Source organism: Schistocerca piceifrons, chromosome 3 (assembly GCF_021461385.2).
Source record: "Schistocerca piceifrons isolate TAMUIC-IGC-003096 chromosome 3, iqSchPice1.1, whole genome shotgun sequence".
Taxonomy (NCBI): Eukaryota; Metazoa; Arthropoda; class Insecta; order Orthoptera; family Acrididae; genus Schistocerca; species Schistocerca piceifrons.
The window spans coordinates 376257943-376282071 of NC_060140.1; the positions used below are offsets into that span (position 1 = coordinate 376257943).

The 24129-nt window shown below is 42.8% G+C and overlaps 1 protein-coding gene and 1 pseudogene across 2 annotated transcripts in view; one reads left to right on the plus strand and one right to left on the minus strand.

Moving 5' to 3' along the window:
- LOC124787652 (SNF-related serine/threonine-protein kinase) overlaps positions 1-24129 on the minus strand; it is a 312183-nt gene that overhangs the window by 122339 nt on the left and 165715 nt on the right. The window lies entirely within an intron of this gene.
- On the plus strand, positions 11319-11435 carry LOC124791203 (annotated as a pseudogene).

The window sequence follows — 24129 nt, forward strand, 5'->3', positions numbered from 1 at the left end:
GGGAATGAGTGAATGACATAGCAGTAGTAGGAGAAAGCAAAAGGGAGACAGTGATAGTGAGAGGAGACATCAGTAGTACGATAGAACTTGAAGTGGTGAGACGGGAAATAGCGATAGAGAGACACAAAGAGACAATGACAATGAGTTGGACTGAATGAATGAGAACTGAAAAATGTGAGTGGATGTGTATGAGCGACTTACAGTCATGGACTATTGGGTGTGGGCGAGTTACAATTAGGGGTGCTTGTGGGAGTAGAGGTGAGTTGCATGTTACTAGTGCGAGTATGTTTGCACTCCAAATTTTTTGCAAAATTTTTTAAACAAGCTGAGGAAGGTAGAAAAGGCAGCAGATAACCCACTTTTAAGTCACAGTCTTTTAATAAAACAGTAGCATATTCGCTTTTTTTTTTTTTTGCTCCGATAAAAGCTTTTCTTCTGGTCGTATATTTATCCACATTTTATGGTAGCTGCTATTCGTTACACAACGTGTCAATTTTGTTCAAGTGTTCCTGCAATTCCTTACGATCGTCCTACTAGGGAACTTTGCTGCACACAAAAAAAAATGGCTCTGAGCACTATGGGACTTAACTTCTAAGGTCATCAGTTCCCTAGAACTTAGAATTACTTACACCTAACTAACCTAAGAACATCACACACATCCATGCCCGAGGCAGGATTCGAACCTGCGACCGTAGCGGTCGCGTGGTTACAGACTGTAGTGCCTAGAACCGCTCGGCCACCACTTGCTGCACACAATTGTATCGTCTACGAACAATCTAAAAGTGCTGCTGATCATACCTGATAAATTTTTTATGTATACTGGAAACATTATGGGTACTGTCACGCTTCCTTGTGGCACACCCTACGTTACTTTCGTTCTGTGAAACATTCGCCGCCCAGTACAACGTTATGGATTCTATTACTCAAATATTCCTCGAGCGAATAACAGATTTGCGAAACCACTCCGGTATGACAGTTTCTTGGTTAGTAGTTGACAGGGTGGTACAATGTCTAACGCCTTTCTGAACTTTTTGTATTCCTAAGGGCCTGCACCGTAGTAAATATCTTGTAAAGACAATTTATATATGTCGTTACTTTATGAAGCTTTATGCAGGAGTCGTACAATTAGGGGAAACCTTATCCCGGCTGCAGAAATATTTGACAGCTACAACGTCAATGATGTATACAAGTAAGTACTGATCGCACACTTTTACTTGGCTCCTGGGAGAAGGATGCGGGGAACGGAAGCTTATGACAGGCTCGTAGGACACTGGCTGCTGTGACAAGCTCCGCCCCGTTTTCCCAATACAGCTAGCTTGTAGCGCACAAGAGAAACGAACTGTAATGGATTAATGCGTCACAAAAGTGACACAAATGTTTGTGGCGAGTCGCTCATTTGTGAATAATATTAATCATTACGCCCGATAACGCACACGGATCAACACTGAATTCACAACAAGTACTTATTGTTACTGCGAAAAATATTGTTACGTAGCTACGGTTGGCAACGAACGTAAACATTCCTGAACGGCACGAAGTTAGGTCGTTTCCATCAATCACAGATGACTCAAAATTTTCGTCCAGTACTCGACACGCATTATAGACCGATCATTCAGGGTGACCACAAAGTCTTGCCCTGATTATAACAATTTATTACAGAATAACCGTTTGAAATAATAATTTACATTTGATGCCGTTACATATTTTAGTGTTACTAGTTTTTTTTAATACCACTAACGTTAGTAAACCTCAACGTGTGCTCCCCTGGTAGCTCAGTGAATGTCGAGGCGGTATTCCAGTTCCCGCCAGGTGTTTCGTAACGTGTGTTCTGTCACAGTACCCACAGCAGCTTGTATCCTAGCCTTCAGTTCATCGACGTCAACAACTGGTGTGACGAAGACTCTATCCTTGATATAGACCCAGAAAAAAATGTCAAGGGGCGTAATGTCCGAATTGGTGGATTTGAAGGAACAGTCTAACACCCTGGCCACCCCGCTCTCCAGACATTATGCCCCTTGACATTTTTTTTCTGGGGCTATATCAAGGACAGTCTTCGTCACACCAGTTGCCGACGTCGACGAACTGAAGGCTAGGATACAAGCTGCTGTTGGTACTATACAGAACACAGGTTACGAAACACGTAGCGGGAACTGGAATATCGCCTCGACATTCTCCGAGCTACCAAGGGAGCACACGTTGAGGTTTACTAACTTAAGCGGTCTTACAAAAATCTAGTACCACTAACCCATGTAACGGCATAAAATGTAACTTATTATGTCAAACGGTTTTCTGTTATAAATTTTTAATATCAGGGCAAGACTCTGTGCTCACCCTGTATTTATAACTAAAAACTGCATGTACTAATAGCGCTATATAACTACAGTTCGCTTGAAAATAGCAGTGCAGACGAAGCAAGCTTATCGCCTAACTGTACTACTATTGAATGAAGCTTCATAAAACACCATCGTCCTAGTATAATAATATTTGTAAAATGCCTTTCGGAACTGTTGGAGATCTTTTCATCTGCGTCTGTTGTTCGCAAGACGTGCCCCATTAAATCGAGCTGTGTCTCTCAGGAGTGGTGCGAATGGCAATATTTCGCGCGAGAGCCGCAAGGCGGCGCGGGACAAGGAAGCTGGCGGGGCCCGCGACAGAGGCGGACAGCGGACAGGCGCCGGCTAATTCTGTACGCCGGGTCGCGGGAATCTTAATTCTTCAGATACCCAACGGCGCGCCCGACGCTAAAATTAGACAACCCGCCGCCGGCGCGCCGCCTCTCGCCGTGCAATTCTCCTACCAAACACGGCCGCTCCGACGCGCCAATCTCAAAATACTGAAGCTTCGCTCACGAGTTCAGTCCAGAGAGCAAATATCTTAATTTGTATACTGCACGCATGATTAGTGTCAGCCATTTGCTCATTGTCAGATCATCACGACGTCAAACATCAGATGCAATGAATCTTGTCACAATACCGTGCGCAAGTTACATGTTTTTTGCTCGCGTATCATGTCATTTCTGAAAACTCAGAATCTACTCTGTAGGAATCAACGTGGATTCCGGAAACAGCGATCGTGTGAGCCCCAACTCGCTTTATTTGTTCATGAGACCCAGTAAATATTAGAAACATGCTCCGAGGTAGATGCCATTTTCCTTGACTTCCGGAAGGCGTCCGATACAGTTCTGCACTGTCGCCTGATGAACAAAGTAACAGCCTCCGGAATGTGGCTGGATTGAAGAGTTTTTAGCAAACAGAACACAGCATGTTGTTCTCAATGGAGAGACGTCTACAGACGTTAAAGTAACCTCTCGCGTGCCACAGGGGAGTGTTATGAGACCATTGCTTTTCACAATATATGTAAATGACCTAGTAGATAGTGTCGGAAGTTCCATGCGGCTTTTCGCGGATGATGCTGTAGTATGCAGGGAAGTTGTAGCATTAGAAAATTGCAGCGAAATGCAGGAAGATATGCAGCGGATTGGCACTTGGTGCAGGGAGTGGCAATTGACCCTTAACATAGATAAATAATGTATTGCGAATACATAGTAAGAAGGACCCTTTATTGTATGATTATACGATAGCGCAACAAACACTGGTAGCAGTTACTTCTGTAAAATGTCTGGGAGTATGCGTACGGAACGATTTGAAGTGGAATGATCATATAAAAATAACTGTTGGTAAGGCGGGTGCCATGTTGAGATTCATTGGGAGAGTCCTTAGAAAATGTAGTCCATCAACAAAAGAGGTGGCTTACAAAACACTCGTTCAATCTATACTTGAGTATTGCTCATCAGTGTGGGATCCGCACCAGGTCGGGTTGACAGAGGAGATAGAGAAGATCCAAAGAAAAGCGGCGCGTTTCGTCACAGGGATATTTGTTAAGCGTGACAGCGTTACGGAGATGATTAGCAAACTCAAGTGGCAGGCTCTGCAAGAGAGGCGCTCTGCATCGCCATGTAGCTTGCTGTCCAGGTTTCGATAGGGTATCGAAAATATTGCTTCCCCCTACTTATACCTCCCGAGGAGATCACGAATGTAATATTAGAGAGATTCGAGCGCGCACGGAGGCTTTCCGGCAGTCGTTCTTCCCCGCGAACCATACGCGACTGAAACAGGAAATGGAGGTAATGACAGTGGCACATAAAGTGCCTTCCGCCACACACCGTTGGGTGACTTGCGGAGTATAAATGTAGATGTACTAATACTCAATAGCATTTCGAGCTCACCTTCAAATGGTGCGCACTTTGGAAGTATTCTGCACACAATCCCATCAATACGAAAGTTGTTATTTGAGATTATAACTGAGGTCGGCTTTACGATAAACAATGATAAAAATTACCTTCCTTCGGTCAAGTGCCATGCCTGGACAAAATTTTGAACTAACAAGATTTTCACTTTCGACTCGATAAAGGCAAGTCTTCCGGTCAGCACTTCAGCTTTCTTACACAGTTAGCTGATGAAATAGTTCCATTTTTAGCAACCATATACAATCGTTCGCTCGACGAAATACCCGCACCTAAAATTGGAAAACTGCACAGGTCACACCAATACACAAGAAAGAAAATCCAATTACTCCACTGAATTGTAGACCCGTAACACTTCCATAAATTTTCCGTAGGATTTTGGAACATATACTGGGTTCGAAAATTCTGAGTTGCCTCGAAGAAAACGATCTAAATGACAAAGCAGGAACGAAATCCGAAAATATATTTCTTGGGAAACACAACTCGCTCGCATGCGTCAACGAGTGCTATCGACAGAGTTGATATAGTATTTCTAGATTTCCAGGAGGCTTTTTTTCACCGTTCGTCGCAAGCGACTTCAAATAAAATTTCTTGGCTGTGGAGCATGGTCTCAGTTGTGTCAGTGCACTCTCGATTTCCTGTCAGAAAGGTACAACTTGTAGTAACTGTCGGGAAGCCATCGAGTGAAACAAAAGTGACATCTGGGGTTCCTCAAGGAAGTGTCACAGGATCTCATAATCTATATCCAGCATTTCGGAGACAATCTGAGTAGCCCTTATAGACTGTTTGCAGATGATGCTGTCGTTTACCGCCTAGCAAACGGATCTGAAGATAAAAATAATAAAAGCATTCACGGTACGAAAAGTGGTAACTGACGGTGGGACACTGGTATATCACATAAATGTAAGGGTTGCCGAGTCACAGAAATACCTGTGCGTTACAATACGAACTTACATTGGAACCAGCACACAGAAAATGCTGTGGGTAAGGCGAAACCAATATTGTGTTTTACTGGTAGAATACTGAGTAAACGCAACACATCTACTAAAAGAGACTGCCTAAATTACAGTAGTGCGATTGTTCTGGATAATTGCTGCGCGGTATGAGATCATTATCAGGTAAGACTGGCGGAGGACATTGAAAAAATTCAAAGGAGGTCAGCTCCTCATTCCACTTCTGTTCCACTCCCATATAGAGCGAGGAAAAAATAACTGATGTATACCTCAGTACGGCTGTAATTTCTCGTATCTGGAAGTATTTAGTTTTTCTCAGTAATTAGTGTAGCCCGAATATCTATTCTCTACCAAACCATACACTATCATAATTGTCATAACATGCACAAAATAAGCAAGAAAAAAAGAGTAATACGTGGAATCAAAATTTAGTCCTGCGATGAACCTGATGGCATGCTGTACCCGCATTTAACTTTCTCTGGAAAAAAATGGCACACAGTTGGAATGGTTCGCCATCCCTGTCATAGGAAATATCGTTACGGCAATTCGTATAATTACTATCCCATGTTAACTGCTAAACGTACACAGCAGGACCAAACGCGTATCCTTGTACAACAGTTGCTGTGTCCAGTTTGGCATCAAAGTTACAAATTACCGTCAGTAAGTCTACACAAGTCAAAAGAGTATACAACCATAGATGTTTGTTATGTAGAACAAACCAAAGCAGAGATGCAAAAAATGGTTATTCATGTCGCAGTAACATTAGACATAAGAACAGAACGAAAGTTTTAGGATAAAATTGCAACTCAGTTGTAAAAGAGCACAATGAAAAAAAGTAACACCTCAGACCTAGCGTAATAATAATATAGAATAGAATGGCATATACATGCAGTTAAAAAAATGGGTGTGAGAGTAGTATAATTTTTTTTACAAAAATACATCAATGAAGCACGTGCTAACATCAAACGGTGTAATTTCTAAAAGTAACAGTTGAATCATCACATATAATATTTCACATGCTAAATTTCGTGCATTTATATTTGTTTCATGTTTCGTTTAGATGTATACAGATATCGTCGTAATGATGGTTTAAATCGAAATCGGTAGTTATAATGAAGACAATTACAAATCACAGCAAAATGCATTTCGAAAATGCTTTATACCAGCTGTAGAAAGGTTTTTATACTAGCTGCACGGAGGAGTACTTGCCGCCATATACTAACGGCTGAACAACTCGTTAGCTTACACACACACACACACACACACACACACACACACACACACACACGTCACCTACTGCTTGAAAAAGGCACAATAGTCGAAACTGGCCAATAGCCCAAGACATACAATAACTGAAGGGCTTAAATGGCAATCTGATTGCATCCGATATACGTGGCACATTTCAGCAAGAGCAGCATCGAAATGTCACCAGTTATTTATAACCGAAACTCAACTAAATGAAGAACTCTGAGAATGACATGTTAGCTGCCTCAGACGCTTTATAGCGCCAGGTTGGTAGTTCGGTAATTATCTCCGGAGTTTTACAGCTCTGGATGTTAAATAACACGTTAGTAACACACCTCGTATATACTATACGACGAGAACGTTTCGCGGTTCTAGGTACCTTTGTTGCGAAATTTATTAACTAATAGTACTAACTAAAAAAATTCTCCCAATCACAGTCCAACCCAAATTAAGAACAGATATGGTGAACAAAATTCTTTACAGACGAAAGGAAAAACTAGTAGAAGCCGACCTCGGGGAAGATCAGTTTGGATCCGTAGAAACACTGGAACACGTGAGGCAATACTGACCTTACGACTTATCTTAGAAGAAAGATTAAGGAAAGGCAAACCTACGTTTCTAGCATTTGTAGACTTAGAGAAAGCTGTTGACAATGTTGACTGGAATACTCTCTTTCAAATTCTAAAGGTGGCAGGGGTAAAATACAGGGAGCGAAAGGCTATTTACAATTTGTACAGAAACCAGATGGCAGTTGTAAGAGTCGAGGGACATGAAAGGGAAGCAGTGGTTGGGAAGGGAGTAAGACAGGGTTGTAGCCTCTCCCCGATGTTATTCAATCTGTATATTGAGCAAGCAGTAAAGGAAACAAAAGAAAAATTCGGAGTAGGTATTAAAATCCATGGAGAAGAAATAAAAACTTTGAGGTTCGCCGATGACATTGTAATTCTGTCAGAGACAGCAAAGGACCTGTAAGAGCAGTTGAACGGAATGCAGAATGTCTTGAAAGGAGGATATAAGATGAACATCAACAAAAGCAAAACTAGGATAATGGAATGTAGTCGAATTAAGTCGGGTGACGCTGAGGGAATTAGATTAGGAAATGAGACACTTAAAGTAGTAAAGGAGTTTTGCTATTTGGGGATCAAAATAACTGATGATGGTCGAGGTAGAGAGGATATAAAATGTAGACTGGCAATGGCAAGGAAAGCGTTTCTGAAGAAGAGAAATTTGTTAACATCCAGTATTGATTTAAGTGTCAGGAAGTCATTTCTGAAAGTATTTGTATGGAGTGTAGCCATGTATGGAAGTGAAACATGGACGATAAATAGTTTGGACAAGAAGAGAATAGAAGCTTTCGAAATGTGGTGCTACAGAAGAATGCTGAAGATTAGATGGGTAGATCACATAACTAATGAGGAAGTATTGAATAGGATTGGGAGAAGAGGAGTTTGTGGCACAACTTGACCAGAAGAAGGGATCGGTTGGTAGGACATGTTCTGAGGCATCAAGGGATCACCAATTTAGTATTGGAGGGCAGCGTGGAGGGTAAAAATCGTAGAGGGAGACCAAGAGATGAATACACTAAGCAGATTCAGAAGGATGTAGGTTGCAGCAGGTACTGGGAGATGAAGAGGCTTGCACAGGATAGAGTAGCATGGAGAACTGCATCAAACCAGTCTCAGGACTGAAGACCACAACAACAACAACAACAACAACAACATGGTGAGCAATTGTACTCTACTAGAGCTATAATTAAAACATCACAGGATTTCGACAATGATTATTTACTGGAACGCTCCACTCTACCCGCCGCACAGCCGCGTGCGTTAGCAAGTCGCTTCCGGGATTCAGGGAGTGGTGCCGGTCGGCTATCGATCCGCCGGGCGATATACGCCGGTGTGTCGGCCAACGAGGATGTGGATTTTAGGCGGTTTCTTGGATCCTACTTGATGAATACCGGACTCAGTTATATGATTAGCAGACACTTAGGAAACGTTCACAAACTCTCAAATGGGATAAAGTTAGACGCACACAGATGGAGTACACATACTCCGTCTTGGGGGGGGGGGGGGGGGGAGGGGGCAGGAAGGCCTTTCGTTCACCCTCTACTACCAACATTGTCGAATCGAAGAATCAACATGCTGAATCCGTGAAGATACGGGATAAAGGCCAGGAAAAAGAAACGGAATGCTTCATTCTACCTGAGAATCAATATGGTTCTCTGAACACCACATACTGTTCCTGGAAACTTCTACACAGTACTTGAAGTTAAAGAAAAAATGAACTGACAAAGTGCTGCTGCAGGAATCTATCATTCGATAATCATTTAAAGGGGGAAGAAGACATTCAGTCACCCTCCCCTCCTCCTTGCTGGTGGTAACCAGGCTGTGTGTTAAATTTGTCTCCTACTTCACGACTAATTCGGAACAAGGCCTTGCAAATATAACTGTGTGTGAACTAAGACAAAATGGCATATTGGTCAATGGAAAATAAAACAAAAAAGAAAGAAAAGAATATTATGGTTTACCATCCCGTCGACGATGAAATCATTTGACACGCAAAGAAACTCGACGGGAAAAGTATGGGGAAAGAAATAAACCACGTCTTACGATATTTAGGGAAACCACGGAAACTATAAATTAAGGTGCAGCTCTGGCAAAGCTGTTTCCTCGAATGGAGCCAGTAAAAATGGTAACTGGTAAATAAGTACATAGGAGCAATTGGTGCAGTGTTTCAAGAAGTGAGGAATATGTTGTATTCTGAATCAACAGGCGGTCAGGAAATTTAACGGGATCCGCCGCCCCATTTATGTTTAATATCAACGTGAAACAGCATAAAATAGACTCCTGGAAATGGAAAAAAGAACACATTGACACCGGTGTGTCAGACCCACCATACTTGCTCCGGACACTGCGAGAGGGCTGTACAAGCAATGATCACACGCACGGCAAACGGACACACCAGGAACCGCGGTGTTGGCCGTCGAATGGCGCTAGCTGCGCAGCATTTGTGCACCGCCGCCGTCAGTGTCAGCCAGTTTGCCGTGGCATACGGAGCTCCATCGCAGTCTTTAACACTGGTAGCATGCCGCGACAGCGTGGACGTGAACCGTATGTACAGTTGACGGACTTTGAGCGAAGGCGTATAGTGGGCATGCGGGAGGCCGGGTGGACGTACCGCCGAATTGCTCAACACGTGGGGCGTGAGGTCTCCACAGTACATCGATGTTGTCGCCAGTGGTCGGCGGAAGGTGCACGTGCCCGTCGACCTGGGACCGGACCGCAGCGACGCACGGATGCACGCCAAGACCGTAGGATCCTACGCAGTGCCGTAGGGGACCGCACCGCCACTTCCCAGCAAATTAGGGACACTGTTGCTCCTGGGGTATCGGCGAGGACCATTCGCAACCGTCTCCATGAAGCTGGGCTACGGTCCCGCACACCGTTAGGCCGTCTTCCGCTCACGCCCCAACATCGTGCAGCCCGCCTCCAGTGGTGTCGCGACAGGTGTGAATGGAGGGACGAATGGAGACGTGTCGTCTTCAGCGATGAGAGTCGCTTCTGCCTTGGTGCCAATGATGGTCGTATGCGTGTTTGGCGCCGTGCAGGTGAGCGCCACAATCAGGACTGCATACGACCGAGGCACACAGGGCCAACACCCGGCATCATGGTGTGGGGAGCGATCTCCTACACTGGCCGTACACCACTGGTGATCGTCGAGGGGACACTGAATAGTGCACGGTACATCCAAACCGTCATAGAACCCATCGTTCTACCATTCCTAGACCGGCAAGGGAACTTGCTGTTCCAACAGGACAATGCACGTCCGCATGTATCCCGTGCCACCCAACGTGCTCTAGAAGGTGTAAGTCAACTACCCTGGCCAGCAAGATCTCCGGATCTGTCCCCCATTGAGCACGTTTGGGACTGGATGAAGCGTCGTCTCACGCGGTCTGCACGTCCAGCACGAACGCTGGTCCAACTGAGGCGCCAGGTGGAAATGGCATGGCAAGCCGTTCCACAGGACTACATCCAGCATCTCTACGATCGTCTCCATGGGAGAATAGCAGCCTGCATTGCTGCGAAAGGTGGATATACACTGTACTAGTGCCGACATTGTGCATGCTCTGTTGCCTGTGTCTATGTGCCTGTGGTTCTGTCAGTGTGATCATGTGATGTATCTGACCCCAGGAATGTGTCAATAAAGTTTCCCCTTCCTGGGACAATGAATTCACGGTGTTCTTATTTCAATTTCCAGGAGTGTATGTTGGCGGAGGTAGAGAAGCACGCACAGTGCCAGCGTGCAAAATTGCGCACTCGAAACTCCACAGTGACATTTACTTTTGTGATTTAACATTTGAGAGAGCAATGCATTCTGTATTCCTAAAACGATAATGCCTTTTGTCTTCATTGATATCTACTGCATGTTTAGAGAAGTTCTGACAGTAGTTGCTTTCTTTTTGCTATTAAAAATCGTAAAACCAATGTACACACTTTAATCTTGATTATGTAGGATAGCAGATAAGGAGCTGTAGTTTATCTTCGGCGTATTGTGTTTCGTGGCAGTCTGGCATTCAGGCGATGAGAGAATTATCTGAGCTCTGAATCAGGCTTTCAGGATTTATCTGGTTGTCACTGAGTGTTCCGAGAAATTTTCGGATTACATCATACAGCGAAAAGTATCTGAACCCTTCTGCCCTATTTTAATTGGAAACTTCACTTGTAAATCGTTTTCACTCTTATGCTTACCTCATAACACGTTACAGACAGCTATGTTGTAGCATTCCACGGGAGAAAATTTTCTTGTTGTAGCACAGAAAAACTGGAAAGTTCTTATAAAATGAAGACACTATTTAGCGTGGGATAATCAATAACGCCGGCAACGGCCTTGCCGCAGTGGATACACCGGTTCCCGTCAGATCACCGAAGTTAAGCGCTGTCGGGCGTGGCTGGCTCTTGGATGGGTGACCATCCGGTCGACATGCGCTGTTGCCATTTTTCGGGGTGCACTCAGCCAACTATGCCAACTGAGGAGCTACTCGACCGAATAGTAGCGGCTCCGGTCAAAGAAAACCATCATAACAACCGAGAGAGCTGTGTGCTGACCACACGCACCTCATATCTGCATCCTCTGCTGAGGATGACAAGGCGGTCGGGTAGTTCCGATGGGCCACTTGTGGCCTGGAGACGTAGTGTACAATCAATAGCGTCAATAGAGCAATATTATGTTAATTTCTGTAATTAGTTTTCTTCCAAAGACAGGCAATGAAGGGAAATTTTAGTTTACATGCCAGCCGCTCCTTAATTCTTATGTTCTCCGTATCGTACCACGTATATAACTTGAATAAGCCTATGAAGCCTTTTTCGCATAAGTTTTATCAATGACTATATTTGGCAAGGTTTCCAAATACATGTAGAATAAGTCCAGCTTTAAACTCTTATTCCTCAATGAGTATTCTTGTTGTAACGGAACTGAAATGATGGTGGGCTGACAGTAATTTGGAGCCCGCGCGTCGGAAACGGGCGCGCTGGTGTGAGACTGCCAGGGAGTGCACCCTGATGCCATCTATTGGCGAAACTGGGAATTAGCGCTGCCTGTCAGACAATGCACTAAGCTCTCTGAGTCAAATGTATTCTTTTTCTTGGTAATTATAAGTTATTACTGTATGATTTAATGTTATAAGGCGCTAGTAGTAAATTATTATGACTGGTATGAAATCCAGGGTAATAAATATAAATATTCTTAAATACTAAATGATTTCTGTGAAAAGGTGGTAGGGGAACGCCCCCACTCTTGGTGATACGAGCGTAGCTAGAGGTAGCTGGAGACACAGGGACTGAACAATGGAATGGCCTGGGGAGGGTTGACGTGACCGTGACCGGACGTGCATAACTGTGCTCACGCAAAAGTGATTGTACAACAGCGAAGAGGCGAATATCGTCGCCGTTTGTGGAGTGGAACGCGACGAATGGTTGTCGAAGCCGTCTCTTTGCCACTGGTGCTGATTGTAAGAGTTCCTGCGCCCAGATTTTATGGCGGACGTGCAGTAGCTTATACGAGTGCTACAGCTCGTAGTTCCAGCCGCCATTAAGGGCACGAGGCGTGAAGAGCTGCGTTAGCCACATGCATCTCACCACCAGCACCGACACGTCTACCCAAGGCAAGACTGCTTGCAATTGTTAAGTCGAACTTTGTATACATGTAAAAGGAGAATACCAGTTTTCTTTTATGCAAGTGCAGAGGACAGAATATAGTAATGAGTAAAATTACGACGCATGTTGTCCATTGTAAAGTGTAGTAACCTCAAATATAGTGTAGTGAAATCAGACTGAGGCCACCATCGCCTCTTTCATTTACAATTCTTTTGGTTGTAGAATACTTTAGCGTATAAGAATGTTGAAAAGAGCAATGGTCACACCAGAATGAGTCGCCTATTTATAGTTACTTAAATTTTCTGAGTAACCTTTCAAGTAAAGTCACTTAACTAATTCTATATCAATCGACCAAAGAGTAATATCCAAAATCATTTAATAAGTTGAAGGATAGAATTTTGTTAACCTAAGTTGAAGTTGTCTTGGTGGTAATTACCAAGCCAACTCACAGAAATTGAGAGAGTATTTGCTTTGTAGAATCACCTAGAATGATCAGAAATAGTGATATTCAGAATTAAGTTTAAATTCAATTCAAGCCGCTTCACTTTGAAACGAGCCAAAAAACTGATTTATTCTTTTGCTCCTTCAGAGCTGGCGACCGTAGTTATAAGTATTTTCAGGAGGATTCGACGGTAAGTCTGCTGCTCTCGTCGTGCTGATAGGATTACCCACTGCTGCTAGCAGTGGTGATTGGATACATAAGCTCACTACCAAGTTAAGTGGGTCAGGTAGGCAGTGTTACCGTGTGAACTGTAGGGCACTGTAGGCCGTGGATCAAACCCGTTCAATCATCACAGCTCTTTGGGAAATAGTCCGGTTAAGAGTGTACTAATCATTAGGTAAATACTGGCGAGTAACGGTCAAAAATGTATACGCAAGTGAATTTAGCAAGGTCCATGTAGCACCTAATTAATGTGGTGCAATGGCGATGGTAGGAGTGGAGTAAAAGTGAGCTGCGCTTGTGGCAGCTGTGCTGTCTTCAAAGATTAATAACGTGAATTCACTACTACCTCTTACCATTAGGACTGAGCTATTTACGGTTAAAATACGTAGCAGTAAGCGCAAAGGCGTGACAGCTACAAGTCCGTATTGGCTTTATACATACGGAATTAGGAAGCGGGTCATTCCGTCAGTGGAGGGGGTTAAAACAACCGAGTCAGTTGAGAACATACCCCATTTACTGATGGAAAGATTCGGCGGTTCGGTCGCATTGTCAACAAATCATACTCCAAAGTGATACAGAATACTTTGCCTAAAAATGAAATAACACAGCACAGTTTCATATTAATATTTTTACTACACTGTAACATTAAACGTTATTGAGCTTGACGATCTCTGTCACTCTGAGAAATGAATTATTTATTTCAGAAGAATAATCTAAGATAGCGTTCACCACTTGAGATGTGACTTAAGTTGTTGAGGACATTGGGCGTCAAGTGCTGCTCTGAGATAAAGGGAGTAGCACAGGAAAGGAAATAGTGGTGGTTGCATCCAATTAGCCAAAAGACTGAAGAGAAAAAGAGAGATGCTACCTGCAGCAAGGAATCACTGAATCCATCTAACGCAAGCGAACTTAAATAGCCAGAGTGAGTGTTCGACTGGACCACAGATTTGAAAAAGTTAACTACAATTGTAAGGTGGATATAATTTCGCACCTTACAAGCACTCCATCTACATACTTTGCCGTGATTTACAACCGGAATTAGACATCATTTGATAGGTTGTACATCGTATATATGAATATTTAAAGAAGACTGACATTGCACTTATACCCTGTAAAAAGTTGTTAACGCTTATTGCATGAAAGGTGACGGAGTGTCTTTATTATCAAAACGGCGTAATGAATGATTGCCTATACTAGTACAGGTTGGAACGCCACTGGAAATGAAACGGCAAGCATAACTCAACCCTGGGTGGAAAAGCCCGCACAGGTGTGTTGGTCCTGCTTGACACAGGAAGTAACCCAAGACGGACGGTCGGAGCACCTGAGCGCTGAAGCACAATACAGCGGCGGCCGGCCGAATTGTAGCGGGTCCGGAAGGATAACCGGATAATACTTCGGAAACTCTGGAAATCTTGGACGTAGCAGAGAGGAATGAGGAGGAAGCGTTGCCTCGAAGGCTGGGTTATTTCCGAGGATTTTTACTCTGAGAAGCGTACCATTGTATGTATTCCTAATTAACGGGGACAGGTATTTCCTCGCAAACTTTCCGCCCTGGTCGATAAAAGACTAAAATATGGTTGGTCGGGGTTCGGAAGAATCTGTAGAGAGGGAGAATATTCCATGGTTTAGAGAATATGATTCGCTTTCTGCAGTTACAAGGGAGGGGAGCCGAGCTTTGCTGGAAAGCCAGCGGTGGAGAAAAAGCAGTCTTCCGTTTTGAGCGCCCGTGTTTGACAGCCGCACAGTATCAGCTTTTGTTGGTACAGACGGACTTGATGTCTTTTCTCTCAGGAGATTTTATAGTTAGAACAGTTGAGCACTGTACTGTTGCAAATTTATACGATTCTGGACTTCGCCTCCGGGTAGGGAGTCGTCGTTGAGAACGCAGGGTTCAGTGATTGAGAGCACTTCTTCTGCCTATACTAACGTTGAGACGTTATCTGAACTCCGTCCTTGAGGCTGGGAGTTCGCGTTTCTCGTCTGTAGAACACAGAGAGGAGAAATAAATGTAAATGTCGTGTGACTAGGGCCTCCCGTCGGGTAGACCGTTCGCCGGGTGCATGTCTTTCGATTTGACGCCACTTCGGCGACTTACGCGTCGAAGAGAGGAGAAAACAGCATTAGAGTATACTAGTCCGAGGAACGCCTTCTGCCATTCTAGTGTTTGAAAGAGTTTATTTTGTGGCTGGAGTTCTTCCATCGTCGCAGACGTGTACGAGAACCATCAGTCCGATGCACCGGGACGCAGTACATACGGTGATATTGCTAATTGCTTCGGCTTATTAGGGCTACAAAGCTAAACAGCTGTGATCACGTAAATTTTATATCCGCTGAGGTTGCAGACCACTATAGATCATCTATGAAAGTAGTGTCTTCTAGAGTTTGGTACATAGGTGACGTCAGTTGTCTCATGTTATTTATATTAGATCGCGTAGCCATAAAAAGGGGCAGATTTGGGCAATTGATCAATCACATTAGTTAGGAAATCTATTTTTATCTATTTATGTCTATTGGACATTGATATATAAACATTTTTAATATATAAAGGGGTTTTAATCCACAATAAATGTATAAGCAGAAACAGCATTTTTCATTTGTAGTTACTAGTTCCCTTAATTATTCATTTATGTTGATGTTTTAATTTATATCTTAAAGAGCAAGGAGGAGGAGATAATATCGCCATGAAGAGATCCTAAGATCTGCTTCAGGGGGTAGTCAGACAGGGCCAAATCTTCATTTTTGCGTTAAGTATTTTCCGTCACACACATTCATTTTACACCCGCCTGGAGTAGCATCTTGGACAATACGTTATCCTTGACCCGCTCATCATCATAAAGTAATGTCGTATTGTATGAATGGCGGGGGGACCCGCAAGGGTAGGTTCACCCTCTCATCATCGTGTACTACGAGCTTAAGCGAGGACATCCCCGACACTGCCTAGTTTCTACAGGACGTACAGTATTTTTAGCGACAATTAATTTTAGCTGTGCATTCGTATCGAAGCCGCAAAATGTAAAATCATTTCCGAAGACATGATTAGCATGTACCAAAACTTACTGTATGAGTATGTTATTAAAACCGTTAGTCACATTTGACATCACGCATTGAGAACATACTAAACACAACAGTAATATCTCTATCGTTCTTGCTTTTAGTAGAAGAGGCAGCATTTGCATTCCTAACAGAACAACCTCAGCTATGCTGGCACTTAGTCGTAATTTACTCAAGTTGATTACTGCCATAATTATTGACATCCGTGTATGCGATATCAGCAGTTTAGAAACGGAGGCGTCCGGCAAATGCTTTAAATTCTAACAATAGCAGTGTATTTATAATGGTTGACTTAGCTCTACAGACGATACTACACCAACAAGTAAAACTAAAATCTGAGCTTCACAACAGTGTACTAAAAGAAGCGCCCAAAGGATTGTCATTACAACACTATAGATGGAGATAGTCTTATTACACGGTCCCCAAATTATCGCGCATTGTGTAGATGCACTCATCAAGGTCATCTCTGGCCATAAAACCTTGGGGGGTCGCGGTGATATTAAAGGGAGTCGCGAAACAGCTTGCACTTTTCTCACATGATATACTGCGAACTATGGACGAAGGGCAGTAAGCAGATTACATATTTCTATATTTCCGAAAAGCATTCGACACTGTGCCCTACTGCAGACTGTTAACGTAGGTACGTGCATATGGAATAGGCTCCCTGATATGTGACTGGATCGAAGGTTTCTTATGTAACAGAACGCTCTGTATTGTCCTCGGCGGCGAGTGTTCGTTGTAGAAAGGGGTAACACCTGGAGTGCCCGAGGGAAATGTGATACGACCGTTGCTCAAATGGCTCTGAGCCCTATGGGACTTAACATCCGAGGTCATCAGTCCCCTAGACTTAGAACTACTTAAACCTAACTAACCTAAGGACATCACATACATCCATACCCGAGGCAGGATTTGAACCTGCGACCGTAGCAGCAGCGCGGTTCCGGACTGAAGCGCCTAGAACCGGTCAGCCACAGCAGGCGGCACGACCGTTGCTATTTTCTATATACATAAATGGTCTGGCGGACATGGTGGGCAGAAATCTGCGGTTGTGCGCTAATGTTCTGTAGTGTACAAGAAGGTGTCGAAGATAAGTGACTGATGGTTGATACAAGATGACCTAGACAAAATTTCTAGTTGGTGTGATGAGTGGCAGTTGGTTCTTAACATAGAAAAACGTAAGTTAATGTAGAGGAGTAGGAAAAACAAACCCGTAATGTTCGGATACAGCATCAGTAGTGTCCTGCTTGACACGGTCACGTCGGTTAAATATCTGGGCGCAACTTTGCGAAGCGATATGAACCTGAACAAGCATATGTGAACTGTGGTAGAGAAGGCGAATGGTGTACTTCTGTTAAATATCTGGGCGCAACTTTGCGAAGCGATATGAACCTGAACAAGCATATGTGAACTGTGGTAGAGAAGGCGAATGGTGTACTTCTGTTCATTGGGAGAATTTAAGGAAAGTGTAGTTCGTCTGTAAAGGAGATCGCATATAGGACTCCTTAGCGACCTATTCCTGAGTGCTACTCGAGTTTTTGGGATCCGCACGAGGTCGGATTGAAATCAGACATTGAAGCAATTCAAAGGCGAACTGCCAGATTTGTTACCGATAGGTTAAATCAGCATGTAAGTGTTAAGGGTAGGCTTCGGGAGCTCAAATGAGAATTCCTGAAGGGAAGAAGACATTCATTTCGAAGAATACAAGTGAGAAAGTTTAGAAAACCGGCATTTGAAGCTGACTGCAGAACAATCCCACTGCCGCCTACATACATTTCACGTAGGACCTCGAAGATATGATACGAGGAATTAGGTCTCGCACGGAGGCATATAGATAGTCCGTTTTTCCCTCACGCTGTATGGAACTGGAATAGGAAAGGAAATAACTACTTGTGGTACAGGGTACCCTCCACCACCCACAGTACGGTGGGGATGTAGATTTTACGAGATAAAATCATTATAAACAATTTACTTACAATAGGTGCACATGAGAAGAAATAAATTGTGATGGTTTCATTTGTTTTTTATTCAAAAGTTGCTACACACGGGTATCTAAAAAGTATCTGCATGCGTGTATCTACGGTATGAGACACGAAAGCAAACTGTTTTCGAGTGGTAAAACACAATTCGTATATCTAATTTTTAGCACAACCATAGACGAAAAGCTCTTTTCACAGAGAGAAGACCTGGCGAATGGTATTAATATTTTCAGTGCTTCTGAGACTAAATATCCATATTTATTTCGGCGAGCAAGCCCAAATGTATTGAAAGCTTCAGATGTAAATTGCAATAGTAGCGTTTCCAAGATAAGACAGTTCGATCAGCTGGTCGTGAGTGAATCTCAACCGTAAACTTAGCAGCGGTATAAGAAACTGAAACAAATTAAGTTTCACGGTTGACCGCACGCTAAAACAAAAGCAACAGACGCACGCTTCGCATAGAAAATTATGCGAAGCTGTGCGATTGCAAGCGCCTCTTTTACATGCTACTGCTGCCAGCACGACTTGTACAATCGCATCCATGTAGATTTTCAAACATGCTCTCACTGCAAACAGTATAGCAGACCAAATTACAAAGAAGAAGTACACATCAAGTTAGAACTTGTAAAATGCTCGTGTACGTACAAATCATACATGCATCTTCATATCCGTCACTATAAACGCAGCTACATACAATAATAGTCTATTACATTTTTTATAATATCGGTATTTTCTTAATGAATAAAATTAATGCAACATGTTTATATAATTTTAAATATTTTCTTACATTTATAATTAAATTCAAAATTCAATTAGTAATAGTAAAGTTTACTGTTGTTATTCCTTTGTGTGGGAGGGGGGGACGGGCGAGAGATCGTGAAACATTAATTTTATTTACATTTAGTATTCGGTGGGTCGCGGAGGAACGTTGAGAAGCGCTGGTCTAAAGTAAAGGCCGTCTGTGGGATCACAAGAGACATTCACAGCTCAAGGAACCTACTTTATACATCTTACAACAGCGCAGGGTAGGCTTACTCTGCAGCACGTGTAATTCTGCACCTACATACATACTCTGCACGCCATTGTGAAGTGCATGGACGAGGATACTTAGCATGGTACACGTTAGGGTTTCTTCCACTTCCAATCGTGTATGGAGCGCGATAAGTTTGAAACCTCCCAATCGTTACACCCTGGATGCTACAGTATTCAAAACAGCTCTTGGCGCTGTCAAATCGGATTATTCCGGTAATTAAGTGGGTGGTTCCAGTAATATGACAGAGCTGTATACGCCGTGACACAGCAATAGTCTCTGGCGGTTTTCTCTGCTAAGCTTGGGTTATATTGCAACACCGGAATTTTCATTTCGCAAGGAACGAATAACAACTTAAGGTCGAAGTGAACTCTGGTATGGCTACAGATAACACAGACCAGTTTCGCTACTGCCTAGTGAGTCTAGTTTCAGAGCAAAAGTTAATGGCATTATCCATCGAAACGAAATACTACAAAATCTGAAATCAGTCGCAGAACGTTGCACTCTCTCTCTCTCTCTCTCTCTCTCTCTCTCTCTCTCTCTCTCACACACACACACACACACACACACACACACTAACTTCCCATACAATGTCATTAACATTTCTCATGCCCGTGGCCAAGAGAGATGGCGCTCTGATTAACTTTTTATCGATCAATTTGTGAGTTTATTTTACCTGGAAAGGTAAGGATCTTCAGACCCTCTCTTACGTCTAACCAGATATCGCTCCTGATTCCTCTTTACAGTAACATTGCAATACGTATACAAAATCCGTTATAAATAATAGTACTACAAACAATACTGCATATAACTGTTACCAGTTGCACACAAGATCTTTTCCAATGCGCTGCTTAACAGGGCACGGAGGAAAGTAGACGACAAAATCGGGAGTATCATGCTGATTTTCGGAAGGGAAGTTCATGTGTGGAGGAGATCCTGAGTCTTAAGCTTATAATCCAAGGCACAATAGCAAAGTGCCTGTCCTACGTCGCCGCTTCTGTCGACTTCAAAAAGGCGTACGACTCTGTTGACAGAACAATTCTGTTCAAATACTGGAAGAGGTTGGTGTGGATGATAAATGAAGAAACATAATTTGACATACATTAATAAATAAAAAAATCTGAAGTTAAATTTTTAGAAGAGATATCTGAACCTCTCACTGACCGCACAGGTGTTAGGCAAGCAGGTGGTTTATCCCCTGTTTAGTTCATTTGTGTCTTTCGATGATCCGAGAACGGGAAGAACTAAAAAATTAGAAGTGAACGACCGGGTACACATGGCCTATAAGTACAAGAATCTTAGAATCCAATGTTTAGCTTATGCCGACGAGCGTGCTATACTGTGCGGAGACATAGCAATGGCAACAGGAAGAATCAACACTTCTTCTTTAGAAGAAGAAAAGAAACCGATCTTCAAATACATACGCCAAAAACAGAACACAAAAGATGTTCCAAATTTCATGAACAAGGATTATGGGAGAATTAAAGAGTGTCAGTAAACTTATATATTTTGGTAACACAGACGAGAGGCCATGACGTAGAGGCTAGTAAACTCGGAGCAAGGAAGATGGAAATGAACTTTCAGTTGGGCAAAGACGTGTGCAATAAGAGAGACCTGTCGCCTCTCAAAAACAGTAACAGCATATGTTACAGTAATAAAACCTGAATGTTTACACGCAAACCTAATGCCTAGATTTGACTTAGTCTGGAGAAACAGATTGGGGCCAATAAAATACAATAGTGAGAACAGTGACTGGCGTAATGAAGATAATTACAAGAAAATTGAACAACTAAATGTAACAAAGAGAAAACTTTGTATAATGTTTTATAGCCAACTGGTTCAGATGAGTAAAAACCACTGGATACGCAAGAGAATTTTTGAACAAGTCAACCGGACAAAATCTCTCTCGTCCAAGTGGCGCCAAGAAACAAGTGATCTGAAAAAGACCAAGATTGAAACCATGAAATTCTGAAAAGATATACGTTTCTAAAGAATGTTCTGGACTTTCATCTCCAGACAAAATAAAAGAAGAAAAGCAGAGCGAAGTAATCAGATGCTTAAAAACAACAGCACTCTGACTGAACGTAAAGTTACTGGAAAAATTGGAAAGGAAATCAGAAATAGTTACTCACGTTTACCACAGGAAATGCAAAACGAGTACAAAATAAATGATTAATAATAATAATAATAATAAAGATTATGAGGATGAAACGGTTATGGATGTAAATATTACAACAATGTCAATTCTATTAACAATAGGACGTGGATATTTCTTGTAATGCAATATTCTCTGTTCAATGGGAGTAATGCTACACTTACACAAAGGTTTGGCTTTAGTACCGAAAGAACAAAACCTCGTTAATTGGTTCTGGGAATAGGAAAAAACCAATAGGTTTGAGTAAGTAGGAGAGTTAAACTAGGGAAAAAAACCTGTGGAGGTGGTAGACATAAAGAAAGACACGGGGACGAAGAAAGTAGTTGGGTGTTCACTGATAATGGGACAAAGATAAAGAAAGAGACGGGGGCGAGGAAAGTAGTTGGGTGTTCGTTGATAACGGGACAAAGATACACGGGTAGGAGGAAGACAACTGGGATCTACGCCAATGATATCAAGAAAAGCTTTAATCTCCAATTCAATGCAGCATGGATATTTACTTACCAGCGGGAGAAAGAAAGGAGAAAGTAAGATATACGGTACAGCAGGATGGTATGATTTAAATGGAGCTAGGAAAATCTAAATCAAGATGGCCAGATGGGAATATAAAACTAGATTGCTTTAATTAAGACTCCGTGAACTTAACCAATGTGCAACAGCACTACAGGAAGCTGGAAAAAGTAACAAAGTAGAAAATGAAAGGTATAACAGTTCAGATGAACCTGTCCAGTGTCTCCAGCACCCGGCGGGGACACTAACTGGAGCAACCTGTCCCTTTTCACGGGGAGGCAGAGCGAAATCGCAGCCGTTAAGTTGATTTTTTTACCGATCCAGCGGCTAACCACGCGGTAGCGTATGGGTTAGTTATCTGTTGGCGGCAATAGTACATCTGAGTGGAAATTATAAACTGGGGTACAAAACTTTAGGATGAAAGTAACTTTCGCATTTATAATGTTTCCCTGGTCATTACAAAAGGACGGACATTGTTCTTCGTAAGGACAGCAATGCCTGCTTGTAATGTGCTCCCAAGATGACCAGCCATAAGGTTGGTAATGCGTTCTTGTGGTACGGCGTTCCATTCTTCCACCAGCGCGGTTGACAACTGCTGTATTCGGTGGAAAACGACTTGATATGACATCTTCTTCATAGGAATTTCATGCGCGCGCGCGATTGTGCGCTGATGAAAACAGAAACCACTTGGCACTAAACGGAATGTACCTCCCACTCACAGTCAGGTCTCCTACAAAAGCACCTACAGAATGAGGTGGTGCAGCGTTTAAGACACTGGACGATTCGAATCACCATCTGACCACACAATTTCTGTCAATCACTTCATGAAACTAACGGAATGGTTCCTTAATCAGGTCACTGCATCCTTGCCTTCCCCACCCTGTGCCAATTCAGATGGTGTTCCAGCTATAATGAGTTCGACGAAGTAAATTATCAACCACTTTCCTTCCACGTTATTAAAGAGTAAGTAGACCTACGAGTCACTTCAAACAACATTCACTCATACCATTGCCGGTTTAGAGAGGCAACAGCCCTCGTCAGATGGTGTGCGGTTTCTTGACTACACGATGAGCTGCCGAGGCTGGACTGCGTCGGCACTGAGTCTGAGATGGCAACGCCCTTTAATAAGGATCACTGAAAACACCAAAACACGGCTGAACGTCGTTGAGTTACAAGTTTCTGCGTGTTGGGTTGTAAAATGTTCGGTACATATACCTGTGCCATTTTACCTTGCGTTTCAGACAACATATATGTCACTAACAGAACAACATAGGCACGTTTATTATGAAATCTGTGTTTCTATTTTACTACCTGGATAACGAACCTTTATAGTTATTCATCTTGACGAGATGGTGATTAACGCGTTTAAAAGTTTTGTTTGTTTATCATCACTTTTTATGACACAAACTTAATTGCTTTCGGCCCACAACGCCAAACGCAAATGTTGACAACGCATGGATATTTGTTCACTACATGCCGCCCACAGCACCTAAAGACAACCGTTGTAAGCCGACAGCAATTACAACTGTATCATAAACAAGTCATTGTGTCAAAAAGAAATAAAACTTTTTCTTTCGTATTCTATTGATCATTAACTTGAAAAGTCACGTACTATCTCAGGAATATAGATGTTCTTCCCATACAACTTGACCCAGCTGCGCCTTCCTCTGTCGATTTAAGCAACCCGCAATGTCACTGCTGGCCTTCCATAAACCACGCACGAATTTTCATATTCTCTCGCTCGCTACGCGCAAACTATCAGTCCTACAGAAAAAATGAGCAGGACCTTTTTGTAGGAAATTTGATGCAGTTAAATTTTGTTCTGAGATACGTTTCCGCTTGAGGCCACGGTTTTCGAGTTATTCAACAAAAACGTACAACGCACTTCCAACCTACATTCATCTCCTGACCAATCAGAATTTATAGTTTGTTGCCCGTGCCATTACCTCGTACCACTTTACAAAAATTTGCGACTACCCAAACTATTCCAGATACTCGCCCTTTTTTATCTCTATTGATTGGGCTATTACGCCACCAGCATAGCAGGCTACTTCGTTAACATTATTAATTTAAACGGGCCCATGACGGTAATAAACGAAAAACGACTTTCGTAAACATTGCGATAAAACTAATTACGTTGACAATACAAT